Source organism: Ranitomeya variabilis, chromosome 3, assembly GCF_051348905.1.
Source record: "Ranitomeya variabilis isolate aRanVar5 chromosome 3, aRanVar5.hap1, whole genome shotgun sequence".
Classification (NCBI taxonomy): Eukaryota; Metazoa; Chordata; class Amphibia; order Anura; family Dendrobatidae; genus Ranitomeya; species Ranitomeya variabilis.
The window spans coordinates 496,238,930-496,257,824 of NC_135234.1; the positions used below are offsets into that span (position 1 = coordinate 496,238,930).

At 47.8% G+C, this 18,895-nt stretch overlaps 1 protein-coding gene across 2 annotated transcripts in view; it reads right to left on the reverse strand.

The window, feature by feature from the left end:
- Positions 1-18,895, reverse strand: part of HHLA2 (HHLA2 member of B7 family) — a 184,197-nt gene that overhangs the window by 5,972 nt on the left and 159,330 nt on the right. The window lies entirely within an intron of this gene.

The window sequence follows — 18,895 nt, forward strand, 5'->3', positions numbered from 1 at the left end:
TCTAAACTCTGGACTGGCTCCCAGCCCTGCCAGTGGGTCGCACAATGAGGCTGCTCCACCCCAAGATAAGAGCAGCGCCATGCTGATGGGCATCCTCCCCAGTGCCCATATTGATTTTTCTGATGTGACTGTGTCTGAGGGGATCTTTGATAATGTGTGAGAAGCTGCAGAACCAGGGGGAAATTTGTTAATTGTTTAATGGTGAATCTCTGGAATTATATGCAATTGGCCATATATTGCAAGATGCAATAGAGAATGTGCTTTGAAATATACAGTTGAACGTAACAATGGAGGGGCAAGTTAATCTGGTTTCATGGAATGAAAAACAGGCCTTGGATTTATGTAAATGTTTCAGAGATCGTGGCTATGGCAAAAAGAATAATTTGTCGCTCCTATCAGAGAGCGTATCGAAGTGAAAGGAGAGTACTCTTAAGGTACCTTCACACTAAGCGACGCTGCAGCGATACAGACAACGATGCCGATCGCTGCAGCGTCGCTGTTTAGTCGTTGTTTGGTCGCTGGAGAGCTGTCACACAGACGGCTCTCCAGCGACCAACGATGCCGAAGTCCCCTGGTAACCAGGGTAAACATCGGGTTACTAAGCGCAGGGCCGCGCTTAGTAACCCGATGTTTACCCTGGTTACCATTGTAAAAGTAAAAAAAAAACACATACTCACATTCCGGTGCCCGGCGTCCGCTTCCCTGCACTCCTCCTGCATCCTGTGTCAGCGCCGAACATCTCTGGCATCTCCCACAGAGCAGAGCGGTGACATCACCGCTCTGCTTTACGGCCGGCACTTACACAGGATGCAGGAGGAGTGCAGGGAAGAGGACGCCGGGCACCGGAATGTGAGTATGTAGTGTTTTTTTTACATTTACAATGGTAACCAGGGTAAACATAGGGTTACTAAGCGCGGCCCTGCGCTTAGTAACTCGATGTTTACCCTGGTTACCAGTGAAGACATCGCTGGATCGGTGTCACACACACCGATTCAGCGATGTCAGCGGGAGATCCAGCGATGAAATAAAGTTCTGGACTTTCAGCAACGACCAGCGATCTCACAGCAGGATCCTGATCGCTGCTGCCTGTCAAACACAACGATATCGCTAGCCAGGACGCTGCAACGTCACAGATCGCTAGCGATATCGTTGTAAAGTCGCTTAGTGTGAAGGTACCTTTACAAAAACAGAGAATGGAGAAAGGAACAGACCAGGTATGTTGTAATTCTAGGAGTGATGAGATCAGGCGAGCGATTACTAAACATTAGCCGATTCTAACAACTGATAATACAATTTCCACGTTTATTGGGAAAACCCCTACAATTACATTAAGGAAATCACATAACTTTAAGGACCAACTTGTTCATAGTTATCACAAAGGTGTTGGCCCAAAATTAATTTTTGGGTCCAAGGGTCCCAAATGGAGTTGTACTAAATGTGGCAAGTGTGTAGCCTGCCAGAATATTAGGAATACAACAGAGTTCACAAATTCAAGGAAGGACATAATGTAACAAATTACACATACCATTACTTGTACCACTAAGGCGGTAGTATATCATGCTACCTGCCCTTGTGGGCTTATTTATATTGGTACTAGATGGCAGCCCGATTCTAAAGAATCGGGAGTCTAGAATCCATATATACTTTATTTATTCAAATGTAAGAATAATACAATTAATAAATAATAGTAAGAAAGAACAAAAAATGGCTGCACTCACCAGCTCTTGACAATTCTTGTTATTTAAGGTACAGTTACACAGGATCCATGAACATGCTTATGAGGGGAGTGATGAAAGACATCAGACAACAACTTTGCGTGTTGTGGCAAATGCCACAACAACGGTTCTTTGCTTAAGAACAATAATGTAAATAATAAATAATATGTATCAATAACTATGTATATTGGTATGTTCTTTCTTGGCACAAATTGCAGGAAGTAGTATTCTAGGCAATTATATATTAGATGGGCATTTCCTGAAGGAAATACATGGTGCTTGAACAGCGCTACCAGCTTTACAGCAGCACTTTTCACACACGGGACTGGGGGGCGCGCTTACTTTTGCACCCGGGGCCGGGGGTGCACTTACTTTTGCACCCGGGGGCGCACTTACTTTTGCACCCGGGGGCGCACTTACTTTTGGGGCCGCACTTACTTTTGGTGGGTGGGGACCCTCGGCCTCCAATTTGGTGGGCGGGGACCCTCGGCCTCCGATTTGGTGGGCGGGGCCCCTCGGCCTCCGATTTGGTGGGTGGGGTCCCTCGGCCTCCGATTTGGTGTGCAGGGACCCTCGGCCTCCGCTTTGGTGGGCGGGGCCCCTCGGCCTTCGATTTGGTGGGCGGGGCCCCTCGGCCTCCGATTTGGTTGGTGTGGACCCTCGGCCTCCGATTTGGTGGGCGGGGACCCTCGGCCTCCGATTTGGTGGGCGGGGACCCTCGGCCTCCGATTTGGTTGGCGGGGCCCCTCGGCCTCCGATTTGGTTGGCGGGGCCCCTTATCCTCCGATTTGGTGGGCAGGGACTCTCGGCCTCCGATTTGGTGGGTGGGGACCCTCGGCCTCCGATTTGGTGGGCGGGGCCCCTCGGCCTCCGATTTGGTTGGCGGGGCCCCTCGGCCTCCGATTTGGTGGGCGGGGACCCTCGGCCTCCGATTTGGTGGGCGGGGCCCCTCGGCCTCCGATTTGGTTGGTGGGGACCCTCGGCCTCCGATTTGGTGGGCGGGGACCCTCGGCCTCCGATTTGGTGGGCGGGGACCCTCGGCCTCCGATTTGGTGGGCGGGGACCCTCGGCCTCCGATTTGGTGGGCGGGGCCCCTCGGCCTCCGATTTGGTGGGCGGGGACCCTCGGCCTCCGATTTGGTGGGCGGGGACCCTCGGCCTCCGATGTCGTGGGCGGGGCCCCTCGGCCTCCGCTTTGGTGGGCGGGGCCAGGCCCCTCGGCCTCCGCTTTGGTGGGCGGGGCCGCTCGGCCTTCGATTTGGTGGGCGGGGCTCCTCGGCCTCCGATTTGGTTGGCGAAGCCCCTCGGCCTCCGATTTGGTTGGCGGGGCCCCTCGGCCTCCGATTTGGTGGGCGGGGCCCCTTATCCTCCGATTTGGTGTGCAGGGACCCTCGGCCTCCGCTTTGGTGGGCGGGGCCGCTCGGCCTTCGATTTGGTGGGCGGGGCTCCTCGGCCTCCGATTTGGTTGGTGTGGACCCTCGGCCTCCGATTTGGTGGGCGGGGACCCTCGGCCTCCGATTTGGTGGGCGGGGACCCTCGGCCTCCGATTTGGTTGGCGGGGCCCCTCGCCCTCCGATTTGGTTGGCGGGGCCCCTTATCCTCCGATTTGGTGGGCGGGGACTCTCGGCCTCCGATTTGGTGGGTGGGGACCCTCGGCCTCCGATTTGGTGGGCGGGGCCCCTCGGCCTCCGATTTGGTTGGCGGGGCCCCTCGGCCTCCGATTTGGTGGGCGGGGACCCTCGGCCTCCGATTTGGTGGACGGGGACCCTCGGCCTCCGATTTGGTGGGCGGGGCCCCTCGGCCTCCGATTTGGTGGGCGGGGACCCTCGGCCTCCGATTTGGTGGGCGGGGACCCTCGGCCTCCGATTTGGTGGGCGGGGACCCTCGGCCTCCGATGTGGTGGGCGGGGCCCCTCGGCCTCCGCTTTGGTGGGCGGGGCCAGGCCCCTCGGCCTCCGCTTTGGTGGGCGGGGCCGCTCGGCCTTCGATTTGGTTGGCGAAGCCCCTCGGCCTCTGATGTGGTGGGCGGGGCCCCTCGGCCTCTGATGTGGTGGGCGGGGCCCCTCGGCCTCCGATGTGGTGGGCGGGGCCGCTCGGCCTTCGATTTGGTGGGCGGGGCTCCTCGGCCTCCGAATTCGTGGGCGGGTACCCCACCAAATCGGAGGCCGAGGGACCCCACCCACCAAATCGGAGGCCGAGGGTCCCCGCCCACTAAATCGGAGGCCGAGGGTCCCCGCCCACCAAATTGGAGGCTGAGGGGCCCCGCCCACCAAATCGGAGGCCGAGGGGCCCCGCCCACCAAAGCGGAGGCCGAGGGTCCCCGACCACCAAATCGGAGGCCGAGGGTCCCCGCCCACCAAATCGGAGGCCGAGGGTCCCCGCCCACCAAATCGGAGGCCGAGGGTCCCCGCCCACCAAATCGGAGGCCGAGGGTCCCCGCCCACCAAATCGGAGGCCGAGGGGCCCCGCCCACCAAATCGGAGGCCGAGAGTACCCGCCCACGAATTCGGAGGCCTAGGGGCCCCGCCAACCAAATCGGAGGCCGAGGAGCCCCGCCCACCAAATCGAAGGCCGAGCGGCCCCGCCGACCAAAGCGGAGGCCGAGGGTCCCTTCACACCAAATCGGAGGATAAGGGGCCCCGCCCACCAAATCGGAGGCCGAGGGGCCCCGCCAACCAAATCGGAGGCCGAGGGGCTTCGCCAACCAAATCGGAGGCCGAGGAGCCCCGCCCACCAAATCGAAGGCCGAGCGGCCCCGCCCACCAAAGCGGAGGCCGAGGGGCCTGGCCCCGCCCACCAAAGCGGAGGCCGAGGGGCCCCGCCCACCACATCTGAGGCCGAGGGTCCCCGCCCACCACATCGGAGGCCGAGGGTCCCCGCCCACCAAATCGGAGGCCGAGGGGCCGCGCCCACCAAATTGGAGGCCGAGGGTCCCCGCCCACCAAATTGGCTCCTCGGCCTTTGATTTGGTTGGCGGGGCCCTTCGGCCTCCGATTTGGTTGGCGGGGCCCCTCGGCCTCCGATTTGGTGTGTGCTCTGCCTGGGGCCACTGTGCTCTGCCTGGGGCCCCACATGCTGCCTGGGGCCCCTGTGCTCTGCCTGGGGCCCCATATGCTGCCTGGGGCCCCTGTGCTCTGCCTGGGGCCCCATATGCTGCCTGGGGCCCCTGTGCTCTGCCTGGGGCCCCATATGCTGCCTGGGGCCCCTGTGCTCTGCCTGGGGCCCCTGTGCTCTGCCTGGGGCCCCATGTTCTGCCTGGGGCCCCTGTGCTCTGCCTGGGGCCACTGTGCTCTGCCTGGGGCCCCATGTTCTGCCTGGGGCCACTGTGCTCTGCCTGGGGCCCCATAAGCTGCCTGGGGCCCCTGTGCTCTGCCTGGGGCCCCATATGCTGCCTGGGGCCCCTGTGCTCTGCCTGGGGCCCCATATGCTGCCTGGGGCCCCTGTGCTCTGCCTGGGGCCCCTGTGCTCTGCCTGGGGCCCCATGTTCTGCCTGGGGCCCCTGTGCTCTGCCTGGGGCCACTGTGCTCTGCCTGGGGCCCCATGTTCTGCCTGGGGCCACTGTGCTCTGCCTGGGGCCCCATAAGCTGCCTGGGGCCCCTGTGCTCTGCCTGGGACCACTGTGCTCTGCCTGGGGCCCCATATGCTGCCTGGGGCCCCTGTGCTCTGCCTGGGGCCACTGTGCTCTGCCTGGGGCCCCATATGCTGCCTGGGGCCACTGTGCTCTGCCTGGGGCCCCATATGCTGCCTGGGGCCCCTGTGCTCTGCCTGGGGGCCCCATATGCTGCCTGGGGCCCCTGTGCTCTGCCTGGGGCCCCTGTGCTCTGCCTGGGGCCACTGTGCTCTGCCTGGGGCCCCATATGCTGCCTGGGGCCCCTGTGCTCTGCCTGGGGCCCCATATGCTACCTGGGGCCCCTGTGCTCTGCCTGGGGCCCCTGTGCTCTGCCTGGGGCCCCATATGCTGCCTGGGGCCCCATATGCTGCCTGGGGCCCCTGTGCTCTGCCTGGGGCCCCATGTTCTGCCTGGGGCCCCTGTGCTCTGCCTGGGGCCCCTGTGCTCTGCCTGGGGCCCCATATGCTGCCTGGGGCCCCTGTGCTCTGCCTGGGGCCACTGTGCTCTGCCTGGGGCCCCATAGGCTGCCTGGGGCCCCTGTGCTCTGCCTGGGACCACTGTGCTCTGCCTGGGGCCCCATATGCTGCCTGGGGCCCCTGTGCTCTGCCAGGGGCCACTGTGCTCTGCCTGGGGCCCCATATGCTGCCTGGGGCCCCTGTGCTCTGCCTGGGTGTAGGACACTGGTGACGTCACTTATCTCCGGACATTAGCTCCGGACATTAGCTCCGGACATTAGCTCCGGACAAAGCCACGGAAGTTGGCACAAATTGCAGGAAGTAGTATTCTAGGCAATTATATATTAGGTGACCACACGGGAACTTAGTAGGGGAGTCCGCAAACATATACTGGACATCGAGGGTGCGATGACTGAAGATGACCTCCAGAAACTCAAACCAATTTCACGACACTTTAAGGGCTTGTTCACACGATCCTTTTTTTGCTGCGGTTTTTTTCAGGTCCTGATTTGGAAAACCCGCAGTGCAAAACTGCACTGCTGATTTTCCTGCTTTTTCTTCTGCGGATAATTTACCATTATCATAAAGTATAATGTGTCATGAAAAAACAGTCTCAAAATCACTAGGATTTGTTGAAGGGTTGCAGAGTTATTACCACTTAAAGTGACACTGGTCAGATTTCAAAAATTTGGCTCCGTCACTAAGGGGTTAAAACCCTTAGACTATAAGAATGTGATATTTTAACTTCAAGAAACACGTGTGACACCTGAAAGTGCTCAGTCGCTGAGCAAATGGTGGGGAGATCCATCGTTTTATGCTACCTATAGATCCCACGCCAGAGGCTTCAGTATATTTATTCACTAAAATATTTCCTTTTCATGAAAAATCCTGGATAGACCCGTAGTGTAGATTTATTTGTTTAGAGTGCTTACTGTTTGTGGTCCGGGTGTGTATTGGGGCAGTGTATGTTCCACCGCCATTCACAGTGAAAATTGTACAAAGGCCTGTTTCTTACTGAGTTCCAATCTATTCCGATTGTTATGATGGGAGATTTCAATACTTATCTTAACCTGACACTAGATAAATATCATGGAGACACAGTGAGTAGGGAGGGGAGAGAGACAACTCTGGGTAAGATATTGGGGGAATTGCAATGGTATGACATTTGCATTAAATTTCCAACATCACGCCAATATTCTTGTTTTTTGGCCTCTCACTCCTTTCTGTCGAGAATTGACTTGGCTAAATGAAATCAGTTCTTGCTGCCATTGGTGGAAAATGTAGAACATCTTACAAGACTGTTATCGTGCCATTCCCCTCTGCGATTAGTCCTTAGCGTCCTTCCAGCAGTTAATAAATCTTGGACAATGTGTAAGCTCAACCTTTATTGCTTGGCTGTATTGAGAGATAAGGCAGGTCTGTGGGAAAAACTAAATAACTTTTTCCAGAATAATAATGGCTCTGCTTCCCCACTAAAAGTCTGGGACACGATGAAAGCTTTCCTAAGGGGTATTCTTATTAAAGAAATTTCTTGTATTAAATCAAAGAGTAGGGAGTTATAGGTAGATGAGGGAGAAAAGTGTAGAATCTCCCACTCAGGAGCACAAAGAAACTTGGGTGGGGGCACAAAACTTACTAAATAACCATCTTCTTGAACAAGCGGAAAATAAGAGGTTCTTTATTAAACAGAATTATTACACAGAAGGGGAAAGTGTGGGACATCTTGCTATGGTGGCTATAGCACAGCAGGGCTCCCCAGTTATATCCGCAATTAAACGGAGGATGGGTCCATGATCGCTGCTTTAAAATGATATTGTGGGTGAATTTTTTCCAATTTTTTAATCATTTATATTCATCTAAGTTTTGCAAGACACCGAGGACTATTGATAGTTACCATGGCCTTTTGTCATTGCCACAGTTAACTTTAGTTCAAAGAGGCCCTGGATTCCCCACTTTCAGTAGAAGAGGCTCTGAATACTTTTCAACCAAATGACGCCGTGGGTACTGATGGTCTCCCAGTTGAATTAAGGATTTGAGCTCCGTATTATTGCTCCAACTGCTGGAGGTCTTCTGGGTGTCCCTGGAGACGGGTAGACTAGCTACCTCAATGTGTGAAACTGCAATAGTTCTGATTCAAATACAGGGGATGGATCTTGTCTATAATGACTGCTATAGACCTAGCTCGTTGTTACAGGTTGATGTTAAGATTTTAGCTTAGATACTGGCACTGAGGCTAAAGTTATTACATTCCTGGTTCATGAGGATCAGATGGGCTTTATGCCAGTCAAGTCTACTTCTATAAATATAAGATGTCTGCTTCGTAATCTACAGATAGTCATTGAGTGTTGTAGAGCGTGCAGTGCTTGACACCAACAGTGTCGAGTGGGAGTACCTTTGGGCAGTAATGAGGGGCATAGGGTTTGGGGAAAACTTCATGGCCTGGGCCATATTATTATATGCTAATCCGTGTACGCAGATTAAAGCTAACTGGGCTGTGTCAAGACACTTTAAATTAAGTAGGGGGACGAGGCAGGGGTGTCCTTTGTCCCCTCTGTCATTTGCATTGGCCTTGGAGCCACTGGCTATTAAACTCCAGGCTAGCAGGTACATTGAGGGTTTTGTCTTCCAGCCTGTGGACCAAGAGATCGCATTATATGTGGATGATTTTCTTTTGTTCCTTGGTGATACGAAGGACTCTTCAGTCAATGCCAAGCTATGATTGATGAATTTGGTGATTTTTCAAGACTGCGTATTAACTGGGAAAAATCTATCCTTTTGTTGTTAGATCTCTCTCGGGCGTCCAAGGTGGAACAGACATGGTTGAGAGTGGGGAAGGAGTTTAAGTATCTGGGTATTCAGATATCCGCTAATGTTTTTTCTTTCATACTCCTGAACGTAGATCCATTATATACAAAATTTCAGAAAAAGATTAACACTTGGTGCAATTTACCTCTCTCAGTAATGGGGCGCACAAATCTAGTAAAAAGTGGTGTTGATGCCGCAATTGTTATATATAGTTCATAATACTCCAATATGGCTCCCCCTGAAATACTTCTTTAAATTTAAGCCATGATTAGGGAGTTAAAAAGGTATAGCCCAAATCAAGTATTTGCTTCTACGTTTGGAGGAAGGGGTATAAAGATACCACAGGGCTGTGCATAAATATCACAAAATATGGGAAGCTTGGAGAAATTACCACGGAATGTCTATATTATTCTCATTGGGCTGAATTGTATGTATATTTTAATACCTGTTCCACCTCCTGTTGAGTCACATAGGTGTACGAAAATGCTTTATACATACAGTATATTTTTTTACAGATCTGTTTTCATGGGGGTGCATAATGAGGTTGACTTAACACAACTTTCTGTTAATCTTTACTTCTTTATTTTCTGTATCTACTGATTGTAATGATGGTCTGTTTCATGTATGGTGGGATTGTAAACTATACAGAGATGAGTAAGGGGGGACTTGCTTGCTTTTGTTGTATTATTAAAATAAAATCTTAATAATAAGTTATCCGATTAAAAAAAAGGTATCTATTAAAAAGAAGATACCGATATTTGTAAAAAGAAGATACCGATATTTGTAAAAACTAAGTCATCACAGAAAGTAAATGCAGCAGCATGCTGCTTCATGTTGTAACACTGAACTTTTGGGTCCGAGACGCCATTGTCCATGGCTGGTTGTGACACCAGGTGAGATTGATCACTCGTACAATAGTACTGGGTTGATTAGCGCTGTTACCAGTCAGCCACTGGTGTTTGTGCATCTGATTGTGTTACACTGAAGACTGCATGCTACAAATTATATATATTTACTGTATATGTATTTAATGCAGCAAAGTGGTGCAACCGTGCTGGGGATCGTTTGTGATGGATATATGGTGATTGATTTTGGCAAAACAAAATGTACATATTTACACAGCAGGGGTGCACTGTGTGGGGTAATATAACCTGGGGTGGGCCAACTAAAGAGTCATTCTCAAAAAAAAGATAATATACACTTTTCAAAGAATAGAAGGTAAATTGCTGATTGGTGGGGGTCTGCCCATTGGGACCCCCAACAATCCTAAAAAACCTGAGGAATAAGTCTGATGACTTTGAAATGTGTAGATATTAAAACTGCATTGCTTGATCCCTTGTGTGTCATGGATCCTTCTTGTGGGATTCTACCAGCAACACAGAAAAATCCTCAATAGTCCATTTCAGTTGCTCTTGGTTTTTATGACCCGTGGATCTGCTGCAGGTGATTATTTTATTATTATTTATTTATATAGCACCATTGATTCCATGGTGCTGTACATGAGAAGGGGTTACATACAAATTACAGATATCACTTACAGTAAACAAACTAACAATGACAGACTGATACAGAGGGGCGAGGACCCTGCCCTTGCAGGCTTACATTCTACAGGATTATGGGGAAGGAGACAGTAGGTTGAGGGTTGCAGGAGCTCCGGTGTTGGTGAGGCGGTAGCTTCGGTAGTGATGAGGAGGCCGCGGGGTCAGTGCAGGCTGTAGGCTTTCCTGAAGAGATGGGTTTTCAGGTTCCCTCTGAAGGATCCGAATGTGGTTGATAGTCGGACGTGTTGGGGCAGAGAGTTCCAGAGGATGGGGGATATACGGGAGAAGTCTTGGAGGCGATTGGATGAGGAGCGAATAAGTGTGGAGGAGAGAAGGAGGTCTTGGGAGGACCGGAGATTACGTGAGGGAAGATATCGGGAGATTAGTTCAGAGATATATGGAGGAGACAGGTTATGGATGGCTTTGTAGGTCAGTATTAGTAATATGAACTGAATACGCTGAGGGAATGGGAGCCAGTGAAGAGATTTGCAGAGGGGGGAAGCGGAGGAGTAGCGAGGAGAGAGATGGATTAGTCGGGCAGCAGAGTTAAGGATGGACTGGAGAGGTGCAAGGGTGTTAGCAGGGAGGCTGCAGAAAAGGATGTTGCAGTAGTCAAGGCGGGAGATGATGAGGGCATGCACAATAATTTTAGTAGATTGAAGGTTGAGGAAAGGAGATATTTTTGAGCTGGAGGCGACAGGAGATGGGAAGAGCTTGGATGTGCGGTTTGAAGGACAGGGCAGAGTCGAAGGTTACTCCGAGGCAGCGGACTTCCGGCACGGGGGAAAGCATGATGTCATTGATTGCGATAGATAGGTCAGGTAAGGAAGATCTGTGGGATGGAGGAAAGATGATGAGTTCAGATTTGTCCACATTGAGTTTGAGGAAGCGAGAGGAGAAGAAGGAAGATATGGCTGATGGGCACTCTGGGATTCTGGACAGCAGAGCAGTGACGTCTGGGCCAGAAAGGTAGATCTGAGTGTCATCAGCATAGAGGTGGTACTGGAATCCATGGGACTTTATGAGTTGTCCCAGGCCATGTGTATAGATTGAGAAGAGTAGGGGTCCTAGAACAGAACCTTCGGGGACTCCAACAGAGAGAAGGTGGGATGAGGAGGTGGTGTGGGAGTGGGAGACCCTGAATGTGCGGTTGGAAAGGTAAGAGGCGATCCAGGATAGGGCGAGGTCTTTGATGCCAAAGGAAGAGAGGATCTGTAGTATGGGGCAGTGGTCAACTGTGTCGAAAGCAGATGACAGGTCTAGAAGGAGAAGTACAGAGTATTGTCCAGTAGCTTTGGTGGTAAGTAGGTCGTTAGTGATTTTGGTCAGGGCAGTCTCAGTTGAGTGATGGGGCGGAAACCAGATTGTAGATTGTCGAACAACAAGTTAGATGAGAGGTGGGAGGAAAGTTTAGCACTGCAAATGTGTTGGTACCTGCTCAACTGGTAAAGTTGTGCACTAATTAGACCTTTACAAAAGTTTTCTCCCTCAGAAAATTTTGAGAGTTCCTGATAGATTGTTTTCATGCTGATTTCAGAAATGAAGGTTTTTGAGAAATGATGCGAAACATTATAATATTGTGTTATAATTCTACAAACTCATATATGAACTTTTTCTGAAACAGTATATTCATAATTTTCCACTGAAATAACATAAATTGCTGATCTATACATATGCAAGTACTTATTATGTGAATTCTGCGCAGGCACAGTGAATCATTCAGCTGACCGTGTGCGGAGCATGCCACATCTCCAGGGCAGGGGAGGAAGCAAAAGAGAATACTGACATTACAGCAGGGGATCACAGAGGATTTCTTTCGTCAGGTATTCACTGACTGTTTTTAACTCCTTTACCCCACATCATTGGCAACAGCAGGGCACTGATCTCTGAACAGCTCGTGGACAACATGCTCACAGTATATCATTTGATGAAATGCAATATGTCACTAAAAATGCATTTTCTACATTCTCACTTGGACTTTTTTCCAGCCAATCTTGGTGCCGTTAGCGATGAACATGGTGAAAGATTTCACCAAGACATTGCGCTGATGGAGAAAAGGTACCAGGGAAAGTGGAGTACGTCAATGCTGGCTGACTATTGCTGGAATCTTATTCGAGAAGCATGTGATATGGATTATAAAACGAAAGTCGACTGCAAAACACTTTTGAAGAATTGCTTTTGCTACTGACATAGAGGCACATGTATGTAGTGTGTCGGATGTCATAATGTAGACTATAACTGTTGTTTCTTAACCTCTTACTGCCAGCTGATGGAATAGTACATCAGCTGGCAGTATCCCCCGCTTTGAGGTGGGCTCCGGCAGTGAGCCCATCTGAAAGCCGCGGCATGTCAGCTGTTTTTAACAGCTGACGTGCCCGCTATAGGCACGAGCTGAACCACCCACACCTATTAAGTGGTTAAATGCTGCTGTCAAACTCTGACAGCGGGCATTTAAATGCACTTCCAGATGCCGGTCCGGAAATACACGCAGCGACGACCCCAGTCACTTGATCGGGGGTCATCGCTGCGTTGCCATCACAAACAGAGATCTCCTCGAAACCTCTATAGTTGTTGATGGCAGATTGCTATGAGCGCCACCCTGTGGTCGGCGCTCATAGCAAGCCTGTAATTCTGCTGCATAGAGGTGATCTGAGCATCACCTCTATGTAGCAGAGGAGATCGCGCTATGGCAGATCCTAGCCTCCTATGGAGGCTATTGGAGCATGCCAAAAGTAAGAAAAAGTGTTTAAAAATATAAAAAAAAAAAAAAGCATAAAAGATTCAAATCACCCCCCTTTCGCCCCAATCAAAATAATTAATATTAATTTTATTTCTCAATTATTTTAATGTGTTTATACAGTAGAAGACATTATCTGACACTATGACTTACAGTTACCCCTGAGGAAGCCACAGAGCAGGTGGCGATACGTGTAGCGTCTTTTCGTCATCTTATAATTTTTTGCCTCAACTCACAAGTTCCCTTATACATGTGCTTTGCCGTTTCATTTATCATGGTAGTTACCATTATGGTCATAGGCACCGAACCATGCTTTTAGAGTGTGTTGTGCACTGATACATATACAATTCTATATAATAAAGCTTAGTTATACATTTGTTGTATTTGATTTGGTAACTTGATATGTCAAAGTATTTTTTTATTATTTCATACTGATTTGGATTCCATTGTACATGGATTGTGTATTGAATAATAAGTAAAATCCTTACCAGAAGTAGTAAGATACAGAGTATCCTATAATACTATTTCTCCCTAGATATTGTATTTTGACATTTGTATTTGGGCAAATGGCAAGGCTCAGAAGAGAGAGCCCACCATTTGGCTTTTGGTGCTTAAGCTAAGTGCGCACGTTGCGGAATTGCCGTGGGTATATCGCATGCGGAATTGGCATGCGTATTCCCGCTAAACACTAGCGTTTTGCAAGCGTAATTAGCTTGCAGAATGCTAGCGTTTTCCAAGTGTTCTGTAGCATCGCTTGGACAACTGATTGACAGGTTGGTCACACTTGTCAAACACTGTTTGACAAGTGTGACCAACTTTTTACTATTGATGCAGCCTATGCAGCATCAATATTAAAAAGATCTAATGTTAAAAATAATAAAATAAAATAAAAAAAAATGGTTATTATCACCTTCCGACGTCACCCGATCTCCTCAGCGGTGCACGCGGCAGCTAGGATGCTGTGTGCGAAGGACCGCGACGTCATCCCAGATCCTTCGCACACAGCACCCCGGGGAACTGAAGGCGCCGCGTGCACCGCTGAGAGGTGGGAGGACTTCGGGGGCCATCAGAAGGTACGTAAATATATCACAATTTTTTATTTTATTTCTTTTTTTTTTAACAATTATATGGTGCCCAGTCCGTGGAGGAGAGTCTCCTCTCCTCCACCCTGGGTACCATCCGCACATGATCTGCTTACTTCCCGCATGGTGGGCATAGCCCCATGCGGGAAGTAAGCGGATCAATGCATTCTAATGTGTGCGGAATCCCTGCGATTCTGCAAATTAATGAACATACTGCTTTTTTCCCGGAATGTGTTTCCGCTCAGGGAAAAAACGCAGCATGTGTATACAAAATGCAGATTGCATTATTTTAATAGTATGCTTATTGTGAGCGGTTTTTTTTGCGTTTTTATAGCAAAAAAACGTGAAAAATCCGGAACGTATGCACCCAGCCTTACAGTTTTCTGTAGTAGTTAGTAAGCACCATTTGTAGAGACGCTAAGCTACCAAAACAGAAGTCCCAAAAACATGGCCCCGTTTTAAAAATTACACTCATGGAATTGATATACTGGTGTAGTGACTATTTTGACGCCACTGGCGTTTCCAGAAATTAGTGCACAGTGGGTGTTGAAGATAGAGAATTACAAATATGCCTTTTAAGTGTGCAATGTCTAGGGCTTCTCTTATTGAGAAAGGTCATCAATTTTTATTAGTTGTGGTCCCCCACGATCAACTGAAATCTGCTCCGGTAACTGACTAAACTAAGTGATTAACAGCAGCCCAGTACTTTCCTTGATAACTGCAGCCCAGCACTGCAGTACTTTTACTTAAATGGGAGATTTAAATTAGATTTGGTTTGGGTGTGTGTATTTTACTGGGTTTTTTTTTTAACTACCGTATATTACTTTTACAGTGTCTTTGAGCTTTTTTTTTGCGAGATGATTTGAAGTTTTTACTGGTGGACTTTGGGGGTGCCAAAACCACGAGTGGGAGAAAAATACAGAAGTGGTGACGTGTTTCAAATAAACTTTTCCTCTGATTGTTTTTCTCCAAGTTTTAACTTACAAATACTGAGGTAAAAATACTGACCAAATAACGTGTGAACGAGGTCTAATACAGGAAGAGATGACACACAGATATATACTATATACAGCGGAGATGACATACAGGTATATACTATATACAGGAGGAGATGACATTCAGGTATATACTATATACAGGAGGAGGTGACACACAGGTATATAGTGTATACAGGAGGAGATGACACACAGGTATATACTATATATAGGAGGAGATGACATACAGGTATATGCTATATACAGGAGCAGATGACACAGACACATACTATATACAGGAGGAGATGACACACAGGTATATACTACATACAGGAGGAGATGACATACAGGTATATACTATATACAGGAGCAGATGACACACAGGTATAAACTATATACAGGAGGAGATGACATACAGGTATATACTATATACAGGAGTAGATGACATACAGGTATAAACTATATACAGGGGATATGACATGCAGGTACATACTATATATAGGAGAAGATGACACACATGTATATACTATATACAGGAGGAGATGACATACAGGTATATACTATATACAGGGGAGATGACATACAGGTATATACTATATATAGGAGGAGATGACATACAGGTATATACTATATACAGGAGGAGATGACATACAGGTATATATAGGGGAGATGACATACAGGTATATACTATATACAGGAGGAGATGACATACAGGTATATATAGGGGAGATGACATACAGGTATATACTATATACAGGAGATGACACAGATATATACTATATACAGGGGAGATGACAAACAGGTATTTACTGAGGGGGAAATGACAGGTGTGAGGTCAAAATGACAGGTGTTAGGGGGGAAGATGTGAGGGGAAAATGAGAGGCGTGAGGTGCTATAACTAACCACAGTTAGTTACTATGCCCGGGCAACGTCGGGCTCTTCTGCTAGTACTATATATATTTTTTTTCTTTTCTTTTTAACCCCTTCACCCCGAAGCCTGTGTTCACTTTCCTGACCAGGCCAATTTTTACAATTCTCTACAATGTCATTTTGTGAGGTCAGAACTCTTTAACGCTTCAGTGAATCACACTTATTCTGAGAATGTTTTCTACTGACATATTATACTTCATGATAGTGGTAAAATTTCTTTGATATGACTTGCGTTTATTTGTGAAAAGGATCGGAAAATTGGTGAAAAAAATTTGAAAATTTAGCAATTTTCAAACTTTTAATTTTTATGTCCCTAAATCAGAGTCATATCGCACAAAATAATTAATAAATAACATTTCCCACGTGTCTACTTTAGATCAGCACAATATTTGAAACAATTTTTTTTGTTAACAAGTTATAAGGGTGGATCAGCGAGTTCTCATTTTTACAACAAGATTTGCAAAATCAATTTTTTAAGGACCACCTCACATTTGACGGTACTTTGAGGGGCCTATATGACAGAAAATACCCAAAAGTAACACCATTATAAAAAATGCACCCCTTAAGATACTCAAAACCATATACAAGAAGTTTATTAACCCTTTAGGTGCTTCACATGAATTAATGCAATGTAGAAGGAAAAAGTAAACTTTTACTTTTCTTTCACAAAAATTTTCCTTTAGACCTAATTTTTTTTTACTTTTGCAAAGGTAACAGGAGAAAATGGACCTTACAGTTTGTTGTGCAATTTCTCCTGAGTACACCAATACCCGATATGTGGTGGAAAACAATAATTTGGGTGCACTGGAGGGCTTGAAAGGAAAGGAGCGCTATTTGACTTTTTTAATGCAAAATTTGCTGGAATAATTAGTGGACTCCGTGTCGCGTTTGGAGAGCCCCTGATGTGCCTAAACAGTGGAAACTAGACCCCTTATGGAATTTATCTAGATGTATATTGAACATCTTTAACCCCCAGGTGCGTCACAGAAGTTTAGAACGTTAAGCCCCAAAAATTAAAAAAAATCGCATTTTTCCCACAAAAATCTTTTTTTAGCTACAAATTTTGTATTTTCACAAGGATTACAGGATAAAATGGACCCCAAACTTTGTTGTACAATGTCTGCTGAGTTCACCGATACCAAATGTGTGGTGGAAAACTACTTTTGATGCATAGTGCAAAGCTCAGAAGAAACACCATATTACAGTGCCAATTTTGCTGCATTTGTTTGAGGGTGCCATGTTACATTGGCAAAGGCCCTGAGGTGCCAACACCGCAGAACCCCCTATAAGTGACCCCATTTTACAAACTAAACCTCTCAATTAATTCATCTAGAATTGTAATGATTATATATTTTACAGGTGTGTCACAGAGTTTTATACCATTGGGCAGTGAAGTAAAAAATGTTTACATTTTTACCACCAAGATTGTGTGTTAGCTCCAAGTTTAAAATTTTCATACTGGGAAATGGGTAAAAATGGCACCACAATTTGTCCCACAATTTCTGCTGAATATAGAGATTCCGCATATGTGGCTGTACAGTTCTGCTTTGCCATACGGAGAGACTCAGGAGGGACTGAGCACTATTTGCCTCCTGGAGGCAGATTTCCCTAGAATAGTTTTCCCCCTCAATTGACCCCATTTTGGAAATGATAACCTATTGGGAATTTATCTAAAGATGTAGTGACAATTTTGACTCCATGGGTGTTTTCCAGAAACAAACAGCAGTGGATGTTGTGGAGTGAAAATTGCAAACTTCCGTTGTAGTGACCAGTATGCTATAGTGACCAATACCTTTAGCCCTGCTCATGCTTCTGGAGACACGCACCTGTATACAGTGGGGCAAAAAAGTATTTAGTCAGCCAGCAATAGTGCAAGTTCCACCACTTAAAAGGATGAGAGGCGTCTGTAATTTACATCATAGGTAGACCTCAACTATGGGAGACAAACTGAGAAAAAAAAATCCAGAAAATCACATTGTCTGGTTTTTTATCATTTTATTTGCATATTATGGTGGAAAATAAGTATTTGGTCAGAAACAAACAATCAAGATTTCTGGCTCTCACAGACCTGTAACTTCTTCTTTAAGAGTCTCCTCTTTCCTCCACTCATTACCTGTAGTAATGGCACCTGTTTAAACTTGTTATCAGTATAAAAAGACACCTGTGCACACCCTCAAACAGTCTGACTCCAAACTCCACTATGGTGAAGACCAAAGAGCTGTCAAAGGACACCAGAAACAAAATTGTAGCCCTGCACCAGGCTGGGAAGACTGAATCTGCAATAGCCAACCAGCTTGGAGTGAAGAAATCAACAGTGGGAGCAATAATTAGAAAATGGAAGATATACAAGACCACTGATAAACTCCCTCGATCTGGGGCTCCATGCAAAATCCCACCCCGTGGGGTCAGAATGATCACAAGAACGGTGAGCAAAAATCCCAGAACCACGCGGGGGGACCTAGTGAATGAACTGCAGAGAGCTGGGACCAATGTAACAAGGCCTACCATAAGTAACACACTACGCCACCATGGACTCAGATCCTGCAGTGCCAGACGTGTCCCACTGCTTAAGCCAGTACATGTCCGGGCCCGTCTGAAGTTTGCTAGAGAGCATTTGGATGATACAGAGGAGTTTTGGGAGAATGTCCTATGGTCTGATGAAACCAAACTGGAACTGTTTGGTAGAAACGCAACTTGTCGTGTTTGGAGGAAAAAGAATACTGAGTTGCATCCATCAAACACCATACCTACTGTAAAGCATGGTGGTGGAAACATCATGCTTTGGGGCTGTTTCTCTGCAAAGGGGCCAGGACGACTGATCTGGGTACATGAAAGAATGAATGGGGCCATGTATCGTGAGATTTTGAGTGCAAACCTCCTTCCATCAGCAAGGGCATTGAAGATGAAACGTGGCTGGGTCTTTCAACATGACAATGATCCAAAGCACACCGCCAGGGCAACAAAGGAGTTGCTTCGTAAGAAGCATTTCAAGGTCCTGGAGTGGCCTAGCCAGTCTCCAGATCTCAACCCTATAGAAAACCTTTGGAG